General features: G+C 46.9%; 1 long non-coding RNA gene across 1 annotated transcript; it reads right to left on the bottom strand.

Moving 5' to 3' along the window:
* Window positions 1-1101: 1101 nt before the first annotated feature.
* LOC131024490 (uncharacterized) lies at window positions 1102-17510 on the bottom strand. Its single transcript, XR_009101873.1, has 2 exons — window positions 17371-17510; window positions 1102-1689 (listed from the first exon to the last, which is right to left on the bottom strand). It is a non-coding gene; the product is annotated as an uncharacterized LOC131024490 (long non-coding RNA).
* Window positions 17511-18120: the final 610 nt, after the last annotated feature.

Below are 18120 nucleotides of genomic sequence, written 5' to 3'. Positions count from 1 at the left end.
AATTGCCAATTCCCCAATTCCCGATTCCCACCCAATTCATCCTTCCCAATTCATCCCTCCCAGCCGGCCCTAATTGCCTCGTCACTCTCACTCCCGCCGTCACTCATTCACTCCCTCCCGCCGCGGCCGCACTGCTCCAGCCTCCACGCAGCCACGCACGCATTCGCACCTAGCGGCGACCCCGTCGCCGGTCTCCCCCACCTGACCACTGCGCAGCCGCGCAGCAGCAGTCTCGAGTCGCCTCCGCGCAGCAGCAACAGCAGTCTCCAGTCGCCGGCGCCGTCGAGAGGTTTTAGTGCCGCCGCCCCCTCCGGCATGTTCTTTTCGTCCTTTGCCTCTTCTCCCACAGCAACAGCGTCGCGCCGCCTCCGAGCTCTGAGCCTCCGACCATCGGCATTTCTGGATCTGGACAAGCATTTTGATTTTTGGGCATCCAATTCAAATCTGCTCGGGTAATTTAGGGTACCCGAATACCCGATTCGGATACCCGAGTCGGATATTAGGGTACCCGATTTAGTAATCGGGTTCGGGATCGGGTACTATTTTTCACCGATTTTCGGGTTCGGGTACCCGATTTTTTCGGGTAGGTACCCGAACCCGACCCGATTCCCACCCCTACTAGCCGTCCTACAAAAAATACCGCGGCTAGTGATCCAAAAAAGAGATTTTCTGGCAACTAGTTAGTGAATTCATATTATTTTCATGTTTTATATGCAATTCCATAGTTTTCTACATCAAATATAACATTAAATTAATTCAAACATATTGGAGTAATTGATGTGTTCAATTTGGCATTGTAATCAAAACATTTCCTTTTGACATCAATTGTATCATCTATAAAACATAACAAAAACAACAAATGTTCCACTAGCCGCCAAGAATTCATTTTTTAGGAGCACAAGCCGTCCCAAAAAATCCACAACGGCTAGTGAACGCGGCTAGGCATTTTCTGGCGGCTAGTTTGGGTTTTATCATTTTGTTGATGTTTTAGAATCTATTCAAGTGTTTGATTTGAAATATTTGAAGCAGAAAACATACGCCTTTAGTAATGACCAACATTGACATGTCATAAGAAGTATTAGTTGAAATTATGAATGAGAATTTAGAGAAATGAACAATGTTTTATATAAAAGTTGAGTACATAGCATAAAATAACTTGAGATACCTTGGTTATGCATTAAACAATAAAATAAGATGAAATATCCAGTTAGCCGCCAGAAATTCATTAGCTGCCGTCATTAGCCGCTGAGATTTTTAATAGCGGCTAGTGATTTTCTGGCGGCTAATTGTATATTTCATCTTATTTTACTGTTTTATGTAGGTTGCAATTGAAAATGAAGAGAAATATACACTAACAGATACTCCAATATCTAATCAAAATATCAATATGCATAATAATCATTTACAAGTAGAAATACATAATCTTTTGCTCCGGGGATGCAAAACTCGTAGATGCTACTGCCTATCTTGCGCCTATAGTCGGGGGCGTGACTATTGCCCACGCAATGCTCGGAGAGCCTGATACCAGACGCTCCACATACATGCACACATAAATACCAGAGCTGCATTGATCTGGCTGGTGAAACTGCTTATCCTCCTGGGCATAGCGGATTTGCAATTTACGCCATGAGATGTTTTCTAACGGGTTCTGGACAATTCGTGTCCTTGCGAACCACTGAGCCACCTCAACTAAAAATAATTCATAATTAGTTATTAAATTACTAGAAAAATAATTAAAAAATTATATAATCATAATTATATTACTAGCCGCCAGTAATTAATTGTTTTAAGCACTAGTCGTTGGGTTTGTAAATCCGGCAGCTAGTGCTTAAAGCTATTAATTACTGGAGGCTAATAGATTATGGTATTTAACGAAACCAACACCTAAACTACGGAATGAAAGGCATAAACTATACCTAGTAACGTAGATCGGAAAGGATGAACTAACAATCGGAGAATCGAGCACGAGAGCAAAATATAACTGTAGTATTCGAGAGCAGATGATAGCGTAGAAAATGTAATACACGAGCACGAGGCCTATTTATAGATTACAATTGAGGGTAAAAAGGTAAAATCGATGCTAGTGCATGCGTTTGACGTGATTGAAGGGTATATCAGGAATTTCATCTTCACGCGTGGAAAATCCTCCGCGTCTTTGGCGATCCTTCTGAAAAAGGCGATCTCTCTGGCACGGATGACTTCCCTGGTGTGGAGGACTTCTCTGACGTGGATGACTTCTCTGGCGTGGAGGATTTCTCTGACGTGGATGACTTCTCTGGCATGGAGGACTTCTCTGACGAAGATGACTCTTCTGGCGAAGGATGACTCCTCTGGCGAAGGATGACTCCTCTGGTGATGGTGACTTCTCTGCTGGGGGTGACTTCTCTGATGATAGTGACTTCTCTGATGGAATTGACTTCTCTGGTAAGTGTATCTCTTCTGCCATATTCGTCCCGCTCGTGGGGTCGATTCCACTGATTTATACTCTTTCCCTACTCTGCACATATTACTCCTCATCAACCACTCCCCCCTCTGGTCTGGTTGAACCGGGTATTCTTCGTGTTCAACCATTGTAGTATTGTTAAAGCTGGTGCTATGATGTTTTCCCTGATCCCTGCAAGTCATGAAGATATAAACATTCTAATATTTTACGAAAATAAAGGTAAGTCCTGTGAGTTGCTCTCTGGTGTTTTTATTACCCCCCCTTGGTCTGGCTAGTTCACTCTGGATTAGTGCAACTAGTCAGAGGACTCGCCCGCATAGGTGACGTCACCTGCATTAAATGCCTGCCCGATCTACAGTGCTTTTTCCCGTACCCCGAGGTTACTTTTTAACCTTTGCGTCTTTTCGCCTTTCCGTAGGGATTCTTAGCCGTCGATCTATTCCCGTATGCCACGTGTCGTTCATCCCGCATGTTGGTAGTTGCCCGCGTATATTTTACTTAGTCGATTCGAACTCCCATTTTTCACTATTCTTCTTCTCCAAGTTTCCGAACTCTTTTTCCTGCATTTTCCGGCGATTCTCTTCCTGTTCCGGCGTATTCTCCTGTGATCCTTCCGTTCCAGGTTTTATCATCAATCTTTCTCTGGTCTAGGTAATTCGCGCATCTTCTTCTTCTTCTGCAGTTTTGTGCTTGGTACAAGTAGTTTCGAAATTTGTTGGTGCTCTGATTGAGTGTGTTTAGAAACCCTAGGATTTGAAATTTTCCGACAATGGCCTCTACTTCCGCTCCCCAACCCTCGCGCTCGCCTTCTCCTCAAAATTCTTTATCTCCTTCTCCCCAACCCCAGGAACTCGAAAATCTTCCTTCCTCCTCTTCCTCTCACAATTCCCAAGCTACTCCGAGCCCCTCTCCATCTAAAAAGAGGACCAGAAAGACACCCCAGCCTCCCAAGCGTGTTCCTGAATCCCGTCTTGATGTCGCAGCGGTGGAGAAACTGAAGAGTAAATGCCGACACCCCGAAGGTTTAAAATTCGAAGCCTTCTCTAAAGATTCAACACCCCCCGAAAGCCTTCGCCATCCCAAGGTGATAGTCATCTGGAAAGCCCAAATAGATGCTGGCCTAAGGCTCCCTCCTCCTACCCTTCTGGTTGATGTTTGTAATCACTTTCGCATCCCTTTCTTTCAAGTCACCCCCTCTGCTATCCGAAGGTTATATGCCTTCCATATTCTATGTCGGGCTCACGGTGTTGGGGATACCGCCAAACTATTCTGTCAAACCCAATCTCTTTGTATGCAGGGCAGTCCCCTGTATAGTTTTGCTGGTCTTCCCAAATATCCTACTACCTTTCTTTCCTCTCTAAATTCCCTTGATAAGGGCTTTCTGAGCCATTACTGCTATGTGCGCACCCTCTTCGGCACTTGGCGCGAGTATCACGTTTCGGAGCTGGAGTGGCATAACCCTCGCACTACTTATAAACCAGCCTCTTCCGACGCCCCTTCAACCCGTGATCTGAGTATTATAGCTCATCTTAATGCTATGAACGAGGCCCAGCCCTTAGACTGTAAATATCTTGTTGAGAACAATTCGGCACTGGCATACAATGATCTATTTCCCCTATATCCAAAGAAAACGATAGGTAAAAAATATAAATTAGAAAAATATGTTAACTTTTGTTACCCGGATGTTAATGATGTAGCGTTTTAAATTGCAGACATGTCTTGGAGGAAGAAATGTGGGGACAATCTGCCCGCTGTTGCTTCTCCTGTTCCCAGTGGGGAGCATGGCTCCAGGGGTTCTGCTTCTGGGACAGGCCCCTCAGAGCAGCCAATTGGGGTCGAGCTAGTCGCCCTTCCTCCTGTGGTAGAAATCCCAGAGGGAAATGTGGGAGCCTCCCGCCCCTTTAATGTAGAGGAAGTTGATGCCGGCGCCCTTGTTCATAGGAGCAGGCGTCCCAATACTGATGGTGCATCTGGCACCTGTGAAGAGGATATCCCGATTATGGATATTACTGATGAAGTTCCTTCTCCTGACTCGATCCCCGATGTCACCCTGACTGAACTTTCGAAGAAAAGAAAGAGGGGTTCCCTGATCTCCGTGGGGGAGAAGGAGAAACAGGAGGGCCTGAAGAAGGCCGGTCAGTCTAAGGAGCCAGCGAAGAAATCCACTGGTGGTTCGCGGGTCCTCCCCTCCGCCGGGGGAAAGGGTAAGGGACCAGCGAAGAAGTCTGCCGGTGGATTGAAGACCCTCCCTTCTGCTGGTGGAAAAGGCAAGGGCAAAGCTGTGGCCTCTGCTGAAGAACCAGAGGATGTTGTTCCTGGGCCGATTTCGAGTCTTTCGGGTCAGGTGTTAATCGATGCCTTGCTAGCTCGTGTCCACTCGCAAGACCAGGAGAAAGTGGAGAAATTGTCCCGGGGGGTTTTAGCTACTCAGCTGTGTCAGTTGGCTCTTCAGGTACCTTGTCTCTTATACCTTTATCATAGAAAGAAAAACGAAGTTATTAACCTTTTTGTTGTTCTGTCGGAACCCATTTTGTTTTCTTGCAGGTGGAGGCTCGGATGTGGGGAGCTGTTAAGTGCATCCACGACTACGACATGGCAGAGAAAGAAAGAAAGGAGGAACAGGCGGACATCGCCAAGCGTGATGATGATGTCGCTGGGGTGGTGGAACGTCTGAGTAAGGCTGAGGCAGAGATTGCTGAGTTGAAGGCCCAGCTGGCCCAATCGGAAGTGGAGAAGTCCTCCCTGGTTTCTGAATTAACCAGGGTAACCAAGGAAAGTCATGAGAACCTGGCTAGGTTCAAGGCTGGATATGAGGAAGCCTACAAGGCGACTCGGCGTGATTGGAAGAAGACGCTCGTGGAAGCGTAGAATCGTGCCTACGTCCTGGGGGCGCGAGATCAGCGCCTAGAGTATTTCTTGTCTCCGCAGGGTCAACACTTTTTGGGGTTGATGCTGGAAGGCACCTTGGCGGCCTTCAAGCGGACTCAAGAATACCTGGAGGATTTCGGACCCCTCTTTGCCTATGTGATACAGCAGTCCGCCTCCAAGGCGTTAGAAATGGCAGGGGCGACCTCGGAGCAGCTCGCTACCCTGGATTTGCATGCCCTGATGGATAACCTCAATGATGAGGAAATAAATAAGCTGATGGGGATCCCTGCGAATTCTCCGAAGAAACCAGAATGGTGGTATCCAGTGCTGGAGAGGGCCATTCCCTATTTCGCCTTTGGGGTTGGGTCTGCTTCAGTGCCCTCCGCTCCATTGTATGCGCCTGTTGTCTCTGCTTCCCTGGCGGGCTTTGTGAACCGGCTGCGGGATCCCACCAACAAAAGTACCCGGAGTTTTTCCCAGTATGGTGTGGTGCCTCCTCTGCCCTCTGATTTGGCGGCCTCCATTTCTGAAGATTCAGCTTCCTCCTCCTCTGCGATGGATCAGCTTTTTTCCCTGTATCGAGATGAGAAAACGTTCGTACAAGAAGCTGTGAAATTGGTGGACTTGGGAGTCCGTCTTCCCGCGGTGAAGGAAGCTGGCATGTTGCCCGTGTTCGCAGAGGGAGCCGTTTCTGGCCAAGTCTCTACGAGTGGTGTTCCTCCCCCGGTTTCCTCTGCCTCTGCTCCTGCCCCTTCTGCCATTGATAAAGATGCTTCTGTTCCTCCTGCCTGAGTTAATAAAATTTTTGTAATTTTTTGGTCTGTATGAACTTAACATTTACCTCCCATTTTTGATATGCAACTACACCTTCACGGCCTGTTTATATGAAATTTCTTCCCTGCTTGTATTGCTTTTTTCCCTTTCATTACTTGTGTTGTTTTTGTTGCTTTCACGTTCATGTTGAATCTGTGCTTGGCTTGGTTTGGCTCATCATGCTTGTTGTCAGTGTTTCTTTGATTTTCTCCTTCGAGATTTCTCTGATTTCCGCTGTGGGGGTTTTGTTGATTCTTCTGGCAGGAACTTCAGTTGACTCTTCTGGAAAGGATTTCACCGCCTCCTCTGATGAGGATTTGGTTGATTCTTTTGGAAAAGATTTTACCGCCTCCTCTGACGAGGATTTGGTTGATTCCTCTGGAAAGGATTGCACCGCCTCCTCTGACGAGGATTTGATTGATTTCCCCCGGAAGGGATTTCACCTCCTCCTCTGGCGAGGATTTGGTTGATTCCTCTGGAAAGGATTTTACCGCCTCCTCTGACGAGGATTTGATTGATTTCCCCCGGAAGGGATTTCACCTCCTCCTCTGGCGAGGATTTGGTTGATTCCTTTGTTAGCGATTTCGTGCTTCCCATCCAAGCTGCTTCCCATCCGCGCTGCTTCCCAGCCAAGCTGCTTCCCATCCAAGCTTGAGCACTCTGCGCGGAGCATGGAAGGCCCGGGGGGTGCAACCAACTTTCGCGGCTTACGATTAAATAGTAACCCTCTGCGCGGAGCATGGAGGACCCGGGGGGTGCAACCAACTTTCGCGGCTTACGATTAGATAGTAACCCTCTGCGTGGAGCATGGAAGGCCCGGGTGGCACGACCAACTTTCACGGCTTACGATTAAATAGTAACCCTCAGCGTGGAGCATGGAAGGCCCGGGTGGCACGACCAACTTTCACGGCTTACGATTAAATAGTAACCCTCTGCGTGGAGCATGGAAGGCCCGGGTGGCACGACCAACTTTCACGGCTTACGATTAAATAGTAACCCCCTGCACGGAGCATGGAAAACCCGGGGGGTGCGACCAACTTCCGTGGCTTATGGTTAAGTGCAACCTCTGCACGGAGCATGGAGGACCCAGGAGGGGTGCAACCAACTTTCGTGGCTTACGATTATGTGCAACCTCTGCGCGGAGCATGGAAGGCCCGGTTGGCACGACCAACTTTCGCGGCTTACGATTGAAAGAACACCCTGCACGGAGCATGGAAAACCCGGGGGGTGCGACCAGCTTTCGTGGCTTACGGTTAAGGACAACCTCTGCGCGGAGCATGGAGGACCCGGGGGGTGTAACCAACTTTCGCGGCTTACGATTATGTGCCACCTCTGCGCGGAGCATGGAAGGCCCGGTTGGCACGACCAACTTTCGCGGCTTACGATTGAAAGAACACCCTGCACGGAGCGTGGAAAACCCGGGGGGTGCGACCAGCTTTCGTGGCTTACGGTTAAGGACAACCTCTGCGCGGAGCATGGAGGACCCGGGGGGTGTAACCAACTTTCGCGGCTTACGATTATGTGCCACCTCTGCGCGGAGCATGGAAGGCCCGGTTGGCACGACCAACTTTCGCGGCTTACGATTAAGTAGTATTCCTCTCTCTGCGCGGAGCATGGAAGGCCCGGATGGCACAACCAACTTTCGCGGCTTACGAGCGCTTCCCTTCCTCTGCGCGGAGCATGGAAGGCCCGGATGGCGCAACCAACTTTCGCGGCTTACGAGCGCTTCCCTCTGCTCTGCTGGAGCGTGATCCCTCTGTTTTTCCCTTTACTTGTTGAGAAGTCATTTTTGAATTTGAAAATTGGGGACTACGGGTATACACCCTACTCCCCCCTCTGGTGACATGTGCAATACTCTGTTATGAACATGTTGGCCCAATTACTTCTTACTCCCTTCTCCGGCCCATAAATTCGCATAAGCCCATTACCCCTTGGCCCCTTACTTAGGCCCGATACCATCTCTATATATACCCCTCCATTCTTCATGACCTAGCTCAGAATCCCTTATTTTCTTTCCGCCGCCCCCAGCTGCTTTCTTCTCAAACCCTAGATCTCTCGTCTTTTTGGCTCAAAATGCCTTCCTGTCTTGGTTGTAATGCCCTCAGTCGGGGGAGCGAGTCCTTTTGAGAAAGTACGCCGGCGCCCGTTGGTGACTGAAAAAACAGGACTCCCCCCCGCCTGAGGGTTTTATCTCCAAGATTCTTAGAGAAAGCTCCCTCGTTACCCTTTTCCGACTTCCTCTCAAACCCTAGATCTGCTATTCCTTCTCTCCTACTTTCCGTATCTTTTCCCATCTTGGTTGTAAAGCACTCAAATAAGGGAAGTTCCCCTCTGAACATTCACATCCCTGAAGGCTTCGCCCTTTTCCTCTGTGCCTCTGGTGCAGATCTCTAACTTTGTGGTTGTGATGAGCGGACTTCCCTTGCTTGAGAGCATTATTGCCGCGTTTCCCGGATCTGGCCGTTGTTTCTTCAAATCTGGTCGTTAATTCCCCGGATCTGGACATTGGTTTGTTTTTCTTCTGTATTTTTTTCTTTTTGGCATTTTGACTTGTTGTTTTTCTTGATACTCCTGCAGATGTGGGGTGGAGCTGGAGTAGATCTGAGGAATGAACATGTCTCGGCGGCGAGAGAGAACTCGGAGTGTGGAAGAAAAGGCGTCCATCCCTGGTGCTTGCTTTCTCTTTGACCTGCTAAGAAGCAGTTTTTGTATTCGTTTTTCCCTTGTCCTGCTAAGAAGCAGTTTGTATTTTGAATTTGAAAATTGGGGACTATGGGTATACACCCTACTCCCCCCTCTGGTGACATGTGCAATGCTCTGCATGAACATGTTAAGTAACATATGAAATGTAAGAAGGCAAAAATTGAAACAAATGAAACAACACAAGGGAAATTCCCTAGAACCATATATCTGTTTTATTGATATCATGGCCCCGGACCTCGTTAAAACCCCTGTGGGGAAAAAGAGTATCCGGTCTACAAATGATTACTCCTGCTAAATAGCAGTTATACATAGAACTTTTTGAGTGTATTTATATTCCATGGCCTGGGGAGAGTTCTGCCGTCTGAATCTGACAATATGTACGCTCCGCCACCCAAAACCTCTGTAACGATAAATGGTCCTTCCCAATTTGCTTCAAACTTGCCCACAGCCTTTAACGCGTCTGCTCTTTTCAATACTAGATCGCCCTTGACCAGTTTTCTTGCTCTGATCCTTTTGTCGTACCCTGCTTTGATGACACTTTTATATTTTGCTGCTCTGATTTGAGCTTCCTCTCGCTGTGCTTCCACAAGGTCGAGCTCTGTTCTCCGAAGATCGGCGTTGTGTTCCGTATCATAAGTGATAATGCGGTATGATTCCAATCTGGCTTCTGCTGGTACCATCGCATTGGATCCATATACCAGCGTGAAAGGAGCCTCCCCTGTTGCCGTCTTTGGACTGGTGCGATAAGCCCAGAGGACGGTATCCAATTCTTCAACCCACTTCCCTCTGCTCTGATTCAGTCTCTTCTTGATCCCTTCACAAATAGTTCTGTTAGCCAGCTCTACCTGGCCATTGGCTTGTGGGTGGGCCACCGAGACGAAACGCTGTGTGATATCCATTCGGTCGCAGAAATCCGCGATCCTTTGCCCTGTGAATTGAGTCCCGTTATCAGATACAATGATTCTCGGTACCCCGAATCTGCAACAAATGTTTCTCCAAATAAAGCGCTCCACTGTAACATCATCAATCTTGCCCACAGCCTCGGCCTCGACCCATTTAGAAAAATAATCTACTGCCACGATGAGAAAGCATTTCCCTCCCGGTGCTGTAGGCAACTTCCCGACTATATCAATGCCCCATTTGTCAAACGGACATGCTGCGTACATGACACCCATAGGCTCCCCTGGTACATTGATTCGCCCTGCATGTCTCTGGCAAGCCTCGCACTTGCGGATGAACTCTCTGGCCTCCTTGTTGATGTGAGGCCAATAGAACCCGGCCCGGATAATCTTGCGCACAAGATCCCGAAATCCCGTATGCCCACCACAGCAACCTGCATGAATTTCTTGCAAAGCAAAATTAGCTTCCTCTGGAGATAAACATTTTAGCAAAGGTTGAGTGAAAGATCGTTTGAAGAGTTGATCGTTGATTAAGCAATAGTTCTCATAGCGAGCCCTCTGATTGGATTCTCTACTCAGCCGCTCCCCTGTCTTCAGAAAGTGTATAATCGGGGCCCGCCAATCATCTCTGATTTCTACCGAGAACACCTGCGAAGTTTCCATCTCTCTGGTATCACAGAGTAAGATAATCTCGTCGCTCCAAGTTTGCTCTACTGCGCTAGCCATGCGCGCCAGTAGGTCGGCCTTCGTGTTCTCCTCCCGAGAAATCTGTTCGAGCTTAAATTCCATGAACTTTTCTTTCATTTCGCTAATTTTGGTATGGTACGCCTTCATCCTCTGATCCTTGATACTGTAACTTCCCGAGAACTGTTGTGCAACCAACTGGGAGTCTGTCTTTATGATGACACACTCGGCTTTAAGCTCTGACAAGATGTGAGCCCCTCTGACCACGGCCTCATACTCCGCTTCATTGTTAGATAACCGACAAGTGAATTTGATGGCGAACTGGTATGTCCCATAACCCGGCGAAGTGATATAAACCCCGATTCCACACCCTTCTTTTGTTACTGATCCATCCACGAAAGCAACCCAGAACTCCGGCACGGGACGCCGAGTTGTTTCTTGTAGGAAATCTGCCAGCGCTTGTGCCTTGATCGCCGTTCTCGGTTCATAATCCACGTCATACTTCCCCAACTCCACAGCCCACTTAACCATTCTCCCTGACAAATCCGGGCGACCCAAAACTTGTTTGAAAGGTAAAGCAGTGCGCACCACCACCCGATGTGATAAGAAGTAAGGTCTCAGTTTTCTTGCCGTAATCATGACTACCAGAGCAGCCTTCTCAATCTCTGTATAATTCAATTCAGAACCTTGAATAATTCGGCTGACGAAATAGATGGGCTTCTGATGGCTTCCTTCTTCCCTGATAAGCACAGAGCTGATCGCATCCTCTCCCACCGCTATATATAGATACAACGTTTCTCCCGGGACCGGCTTGGTAAGAGTAGGGAGTTTCGCTAAGTACACTTTAAGATCCTCAAATGCCGCTCGGCATTCCTCTGTCCACAGAAACTTACTGCCCTTCCTCAATACTTTGAAAAACGGCATGCTCCGCTCTGCTGATCGCGAGATGAATCTGCTCAGAGCAGTGATGCGCCCATTCAGAGTCTGCACCTCCTTGATTCCTCTGGGCGGTGTCATTTCCATAATAGCTTTGACCTTTTCGGCGTTAACCTCAATTCCTGCAGGCGTGACTTTATATCCCAAGAACTTCCCTGTTGTGACCCCAAAGGTGCATTTTGCTGGATTCAACATAAGCCAATGGTCTCTGACCACCGTGAAGATCTCCTCTAGGTCAGAAACATGATTCTCTGCCCTCACACTCCGAACAAGCATATCATCCACGTATACTGAGATATTCTTAGCAAGTTGGTCTTTGAAATTTTTTTCCATCATTCGCTGATACGTGGCTCCCGCATTCTTCAGACCAAACGGCATACTCTTCCACCCATATACCCCACAACAGACGGCAAAGGCCGTTTTGGCGATATCTCCCCTGTTCATCTTTACCTGATGATACCCTTGGTACGCATCCATCATGGATAATAAGGCACATCCTGAAGTAGAGTCCACCAATTGATCAATCCTCGGCAGAGGATGGTGGTCCTTCGGACAAGCAGCGTTTAAATCTCTTAAATCCACACACATCCTCCAAGTGTTTGTTTTCTTGGGTACCATCACCGCGTTTGAGATCCACTCTGGATATTGCACCTCCTCAATATGCCCGGCTTTTAGTAACTCATAGACCTGCTCTCTGATTGCAGCGTCCTTTTCAACCCCAAAGTTCCTTGTCCGCTGTTTCACCGGCTTAACCTTGGGATCCACATTGAGGCAATGCTCTGCTAATTCTCTATCAATTCCTTTTAGATCTGCGGTGCTGAATGCGAATACATCCGCATTTCGCCGAAGACAGCTAACGAGCTCTTCTCTGACTTGATCACTCATGGTAGACCCAACCTTTGTCAGGAAACCCTCTTTCCCTGGAAATAATTCGATCATATTGCAAACATCGCTAGTGGACACCAGCGCGGTTTTCTCTGTGGAGTCTCTGTCTTTTAACAAATCCGCCAACTCCTGGCGCTCTTCTGCTGGGGCGTGCACCTCGCCCACTTTCCCCCTCTTCCGGGCGTCCGACCCCTCTGTCCATCTTTCCCTTTTCTGTCCCGCTGACTGTGTGAGCATTTGTACGTGGCATGCTTTTGATGTTGTTTGATCGCCGCAAACTTCTCCCACTCTTCCACCCTCGATTGGAAACTTCATTTTTAGGTGAAACAAAGAGATAACTGCCCTGAACGCCGTCAAGGCAGGCCGGCCGAGTATGACATTGTACGAGGGTTTAGGCATATCCACCACTAAGAACCGTACCATCCTTGTTTTGTTGCCCGCAACTGCACTGCCAAGAATCAATGGCAGCTCTACATATCCTAGAGGCATGACCATTTCTCCCCCGAACCCAAACAGAGGGGCGTTTGTCGGCTCAATACGAGCGTTGATTCCCATATTTTGAAGACATTCCTTATACAAGATGTTTACAGCGCTGCCCGAATCTACGAAAATACGGTGAATAATGCAGCCGGCAATGTCTGCCGTAATGACCAGCGCATCATCATGCGGGTACATCAATGTGCGTATATCTTCTGCTCCAAAAGTGATTGCAGGCTCTTCTGCTGTATTCGTAATTTCCATGACCCTTTTAGGATAGTACCCTGTTTTTACTGCTCTGATACCCTGTTTTTTGGCCCGATTCGATGGGGGGGAGGAGGAGCTTGCCTGTCTGCCCCCTCTCTGCGATTATCCCGGTTGTCATCAAGCCTGCGATCTCTGTTGTTTCCCTGCTCTTGTCGCTGATCCCGGTTATTTCTTTGATTCTTCTGATCTCGCTGATCCCTCTGATTCCTCTGATCTCGTTGATCTCTCTGATCAGTCCTCCTCTGGCCCTCATTTCCTCTGTCAATGAAGTGGTCGAGATATCCCTGACGCACCAGTAATTCTAATTGGTGTTTAAGATGTCCACAATATTTCGTGTAATGCCCGAAGGAATTGTGATATTCGCACAACTTATTATTAGGCCCCTCCTGTGGCGGCCCTGTCCGGTAGGTTCCCGGTGCCCGAAAGAACGACTGATCCTTTATCAACTGAAAAATTTCTTCTTGTGGTTTATTCAAGGGTGTGTACTCGGTAAACCGCGTAACCTCATTCACTGTGCGCTGCTGGTGGGACGGCATTCCTCCCTGGGGTGGCAATACCCTGGGAGGCAACCCTCTGAACGGGGCCCTTTCCTGATGTCTCTGTCTTTCGGGTGCTTCCTCAGCTTTCTTGACCCTATGCTTATCATTCTCCACTTTTCTTGCCATCTTGGCATCTTCCAACTGCAAATAACCTGGCAACCTTGCCATAATGTCATCAAAATCCCTTGCTGGACGAATTTGCAATTCGTCAAAGAAGATTCCTGGCCTGAGTCCTCTGACATAGGCGCAATTCTTGATTTGCGATTCTGCCTCTGGCATCTCCAGAGCAGCGAGATTAAATCTTGCTGTATATTCCCGCAACGTTTCACCCTGATCTTGCTTGATATCCATTAGCGAAAGAGCTGATTTCCCTACTCTCCGCGAACTCGCGAACTGACGTAAAAAATGAGTTTGTAGATCCTTAAAGGAATGAATAGAGTTCGGGGGAAGCATCCCAAACCACAACTGAGCCGGGCCAGTAAGCGTAGTTGAAAAGATGTGGCACTTGATGCCCTCCGTGTACATGTGCAGCGTAACCAACCCTTCAAACCGATTGAGGTGTACCTCCGGATCGGTAGTGCCATCGTAATCCAGTGAGATGGGCTTGTAGCTTCTAGGTAAGGTATCTGCCAAGATATCGTCCGAGAAAGGACTGCGGTTGTTGATCGGGTGGAACCTTGATGTCTTAGCTCTCTTGTCCCCCTTATGCCTCCCCTGCTCCCCTCTGTCCCTGGGTGCGTCACGAGCGTGGCGCTTGTGGATTCTATATTCAGGTCTTCCAGAGGAATACTCCGGTTCTCGTTCCTCTGACCTCTCTGTGTAGCGCGATTTTTCTGATCGATGGGACTTCTCTACCCGGTGCGATTTTCCTGACCTTTGTTCCCTATCCTCCCTTCGGGATTTCTCCCTCAGTGATTCCTCCAGATCCTGGAGTTGATGTTTCAGCTGGGACACTTGGTTTTTCAACCTTGCTTTTTCCTTCGGTCTCCCCTCCTCAAACACCAGGGAGACGGATTGACTATCAGACTCGTCAACCCGCTCTCTTCTGACCACACTGTTGAGTCTGATCCGGCTCCCCTCTGGTCTTCTTTCCACTTCCCTGTCAGCCGGGTCCCCTTGCATTTCCAGAGGCATCGCAGCCTGTTTGTTGACTGCTAAAGTGTTTACCTCCTGGGCAGTTGGAGGTGGGGCCTCAGTGCCCTGCGGGTTTGCTGCTCCAATCAGGGGAGCTACAGTAGGAACCATAGACAGCATTGGTGTTCCCATTGCTTGGCGCATATTAGCGTAACTGAGCAAGGCCATCATCTGCTCTGCTATCCCAAAGTTAATCGATCCCCCACCAGATGTGGGGGCCAAGCTCGGCACCTCTGATCCTGGCGTCACCAGAGCAGACCTCTGGAAGTTACCATTCAATCCCATCAGCGGAGTAACCGAAACAGCGGGGAATCCCGGTGGCGTAGCGAAGGTTGTGTTGCCCTGCAAGTTGTTGAACAATGAGGTAGGCACCTCAGTGGTAAGCGCAGCGGAGTCGAACTCCTTTTCTAGGTTGCGGTGTGCATCAGAGGATCCCATGGTACCTACACATAAACAAAGTGAGAAACCATTCTAACGACAAAAGAATAAACCCTCTGTTGTCGATTGAAATCCTGATATAAGAAATCCAATAAGAAATCCCGGTTACCGATACAGAGACCGTTAAAAAATTCCCCACGCAGTAACTCTATACACTGGGAAATAAACCCAGGGCATAGATTAAGAAAACAGAGCCCGCATAACGGTGGTTTCCCCCGTGAACCTCCACCAAAGTTCGGCGGAGAGAACAGAGCACCCAGAGAACCAAAATAGGAAATCCAAAGACAAGCAAAAACAGGGCAACCACCAGCAAACTTATTAGCGTAATACGTTAGAAATGATAGATAAACGAGAGCTTATGTAAGGAAACGAACAAGATTAACACGACAATCAACCCAAGATTAACATGATCCTGTCTTATAATAATCACAAAGCCTATAAACAATAGGATTATCGCGACTATCACCCAAATTATTAGCGTAAGGCAGTATTCAACGCATAGGACGAAAATTAGTTTAAGCAAGCATGAAGGACATCCATAATTATTCTTTTAAACGCAAATTATCCACCCATCAGCAACACAAACCTCATGATAACAACACCAAAACACTAATCGACGTATTAATTGGTGCGAAACCCGTAAATTAACAGTAAAGAAGTTCATGAAACAAGAGACAAAGTGCGAAGTAATCTTTCATCAGTTCAAAGCCCCTTATTAACAACAAACCCTCTCATCCTCCCAAAAACAGAATAATACTCAACAGCCCACAAGCACAATTCAAAGATTATAGGAGAAAACAAGAAGATCACCCACAATTATCCCGTTTATTCGTAAAACACCCGTATACTAACAGCATAAACCCAAGATACCGGCGATACGAGGTCAATCCACAGTTCATCGACGCAAAACACTAGATCCGTAAGAAAAAAGCACCCAACATAATCAAAACAGAGCCTCATACCACAATTTTACCATATAAAACATTAGATCAGTGAAGAAAGCATCAATTCTACCAGGAAATCCTTCGTGCGTAAACAATTAACCCAAATAAACGGTGAATAAACGTAGAATTCCCCGATTCATGATTTGTGCCCGTCGCCACCTTTCCCCATGCACCAGAAACATAAATCAACGCACATCACAGCAGATTATCAGTATATTAAATCAGAAGACGCAATTAACCGATTAAAAACAGCTGGGTATCCGAATTATCTGCTCGATTGGTGCCAACGCCCGCAAATCCGATTGGAATTTCAGATCTGCGTACGCCGGCGACCGTGATCTCACGTCCTAGCCCAGTAACTTTCCCACAGACGGCGCCAGTTGGTATTTAACGAAACCAACACCTAAACTACGGAATGAAAGGCGTAAACTATACCTAGTAACGTAGATCGGAAAGGATGAACTAACAATCGGAGAATCGAGCACGAGAGCAAAATATAACTGTAGTATTCGAGAGCAGATGATAGCGTAGAAAATGTAATACACGAGCACGAGGCCTATTTATAGATTACAATTGAGGGTAAAAAGGTAAAATCGATGCTAGTGCATGCGTTTGACGTGATTGAAGGGTATATCAGGAATTTCATCTTCACGCGGGGAAAATCCTCCGCGTCTTTGGCGATCCTTCTGAAAAAGGCGATCTCTCTGGCACGGATGACTTCCCTGGTGTGGAGGACTTCTCTGACGTGGATGACTTCTCTGGCGTGGAGGATTTCTCTGACGTGGATGACTTCTCTGGCATGGAGGACTTCTCTGACGAAGATGACTCTTCTGGCGAAGGATGACTCCTCTGGCGAAGGATGACTCCTCTGGTGATGGTGACTTCTCTGCTGGGGGTGACTTCTCTGATGATAGTGACTTCTCTGATGGAATTGACTTCTCTGGTAAGTGTATGTCTTCTGCCATATTCGTCCCGCTCGTGGGGTCGATTCCACTGATTTATACTCTTTCCCTACTCTGCACATATTACTCCTCATCAGATTAATTATGATTTTATAATTTTTATTAATATTTCAGTAATTTTACATTTCTGAAAAACCTAAAAAACTTTATTATTTTATGCATAATACAATATCACAATATTAAAAGGTAGAATACTTATTTGATTTGAAGAAGAAGCTATAGCCGTAAATTCTTCTATCTATCTCTCTGGAAATTTCATAGAGCAAATTGCAAATTTGTAAATAAACACTCAGTGAATTATTTTCGATAGATAATCAAAGGGGAAAATCATGAAAATTATTCTCATGAAAAATTGCAAATAAACACGCATAAGCTTACCTCACCAACAGTGGGACTACACAACAATTGAACTCTTCGTGAATTCTTCTCTCTCTCTCTCTCAGCAACTTGCAATTTGGTGAATGTCGTGTATTCTCCCATCTCTCTCAACTTGTAGCCGTTTTTTAATGTGTGCTTCTAATGAAGGCTAGAAACCCTTAGTATTTAATGTGTGCGTCTAAACTAATGGGCCCTACCCACTTGATCACTTATCAAAATTTGAATTCTTGGTCAACAAAAACCCACAAAAACCGTGTAGCATTGACACAATATTCCCCAACCCGTGAATTTTTGTTGTAAAGGCTTGAGATTCTCACCCTATAAAGCTTTTCCCTAGCCGTTTCAATTGTCCAATCACGCATGACTTAGACTTAGGTCTTCAAATATAAAAAAAATAGAACAAACATTAATATGAAGGGTAAAAATTCAAATTTATGTATATTGTGATATAAAAAACCATTATAAATGAAATGGTTTAAGAAGCCGCCAGTAAACATTAGCCGATGGCTCTAGCCGCGACGAGTTTCTTACCCGCGGCTACTGCATCCAGATACTAATTTTTGGCTGCTAATAAGGTAGTAAGCTCTGTAATATTTTATTGTTTCATAATATATGAGTTTAGAATTTTTTTTATCCAACATTTGCTATTATTTTATGTGTCACGTTATTAATTCATGTTGAATCAAATAAACTCAATAAATTGAGACTTATTACTCCATAATAAACCAAATTTGTCAATCTGCTTTTCTA

Source organism: Salvia miltiorrhiza, chromosome 5, assembly GCF_028751815.1.
Source record: "Salvia miltiorrhiza cultivar Shanhuang (shh) chromosome 5, IMPLAD_Smil_shh, whole genome shotgun sequence".
Taxonomy (NCBI): Eukaryota; Viridiplantae; Streptophyta; class Magnoliopsida; order Lamiales; family Lamiaceae; genus Salvia; species Salvia miltiorrhiza.
The sequence above is the reverse complement of the archived record's forward strand: the minus strand, read 5'-3'. Positions and strand labels throughout refer to the sequence as shown.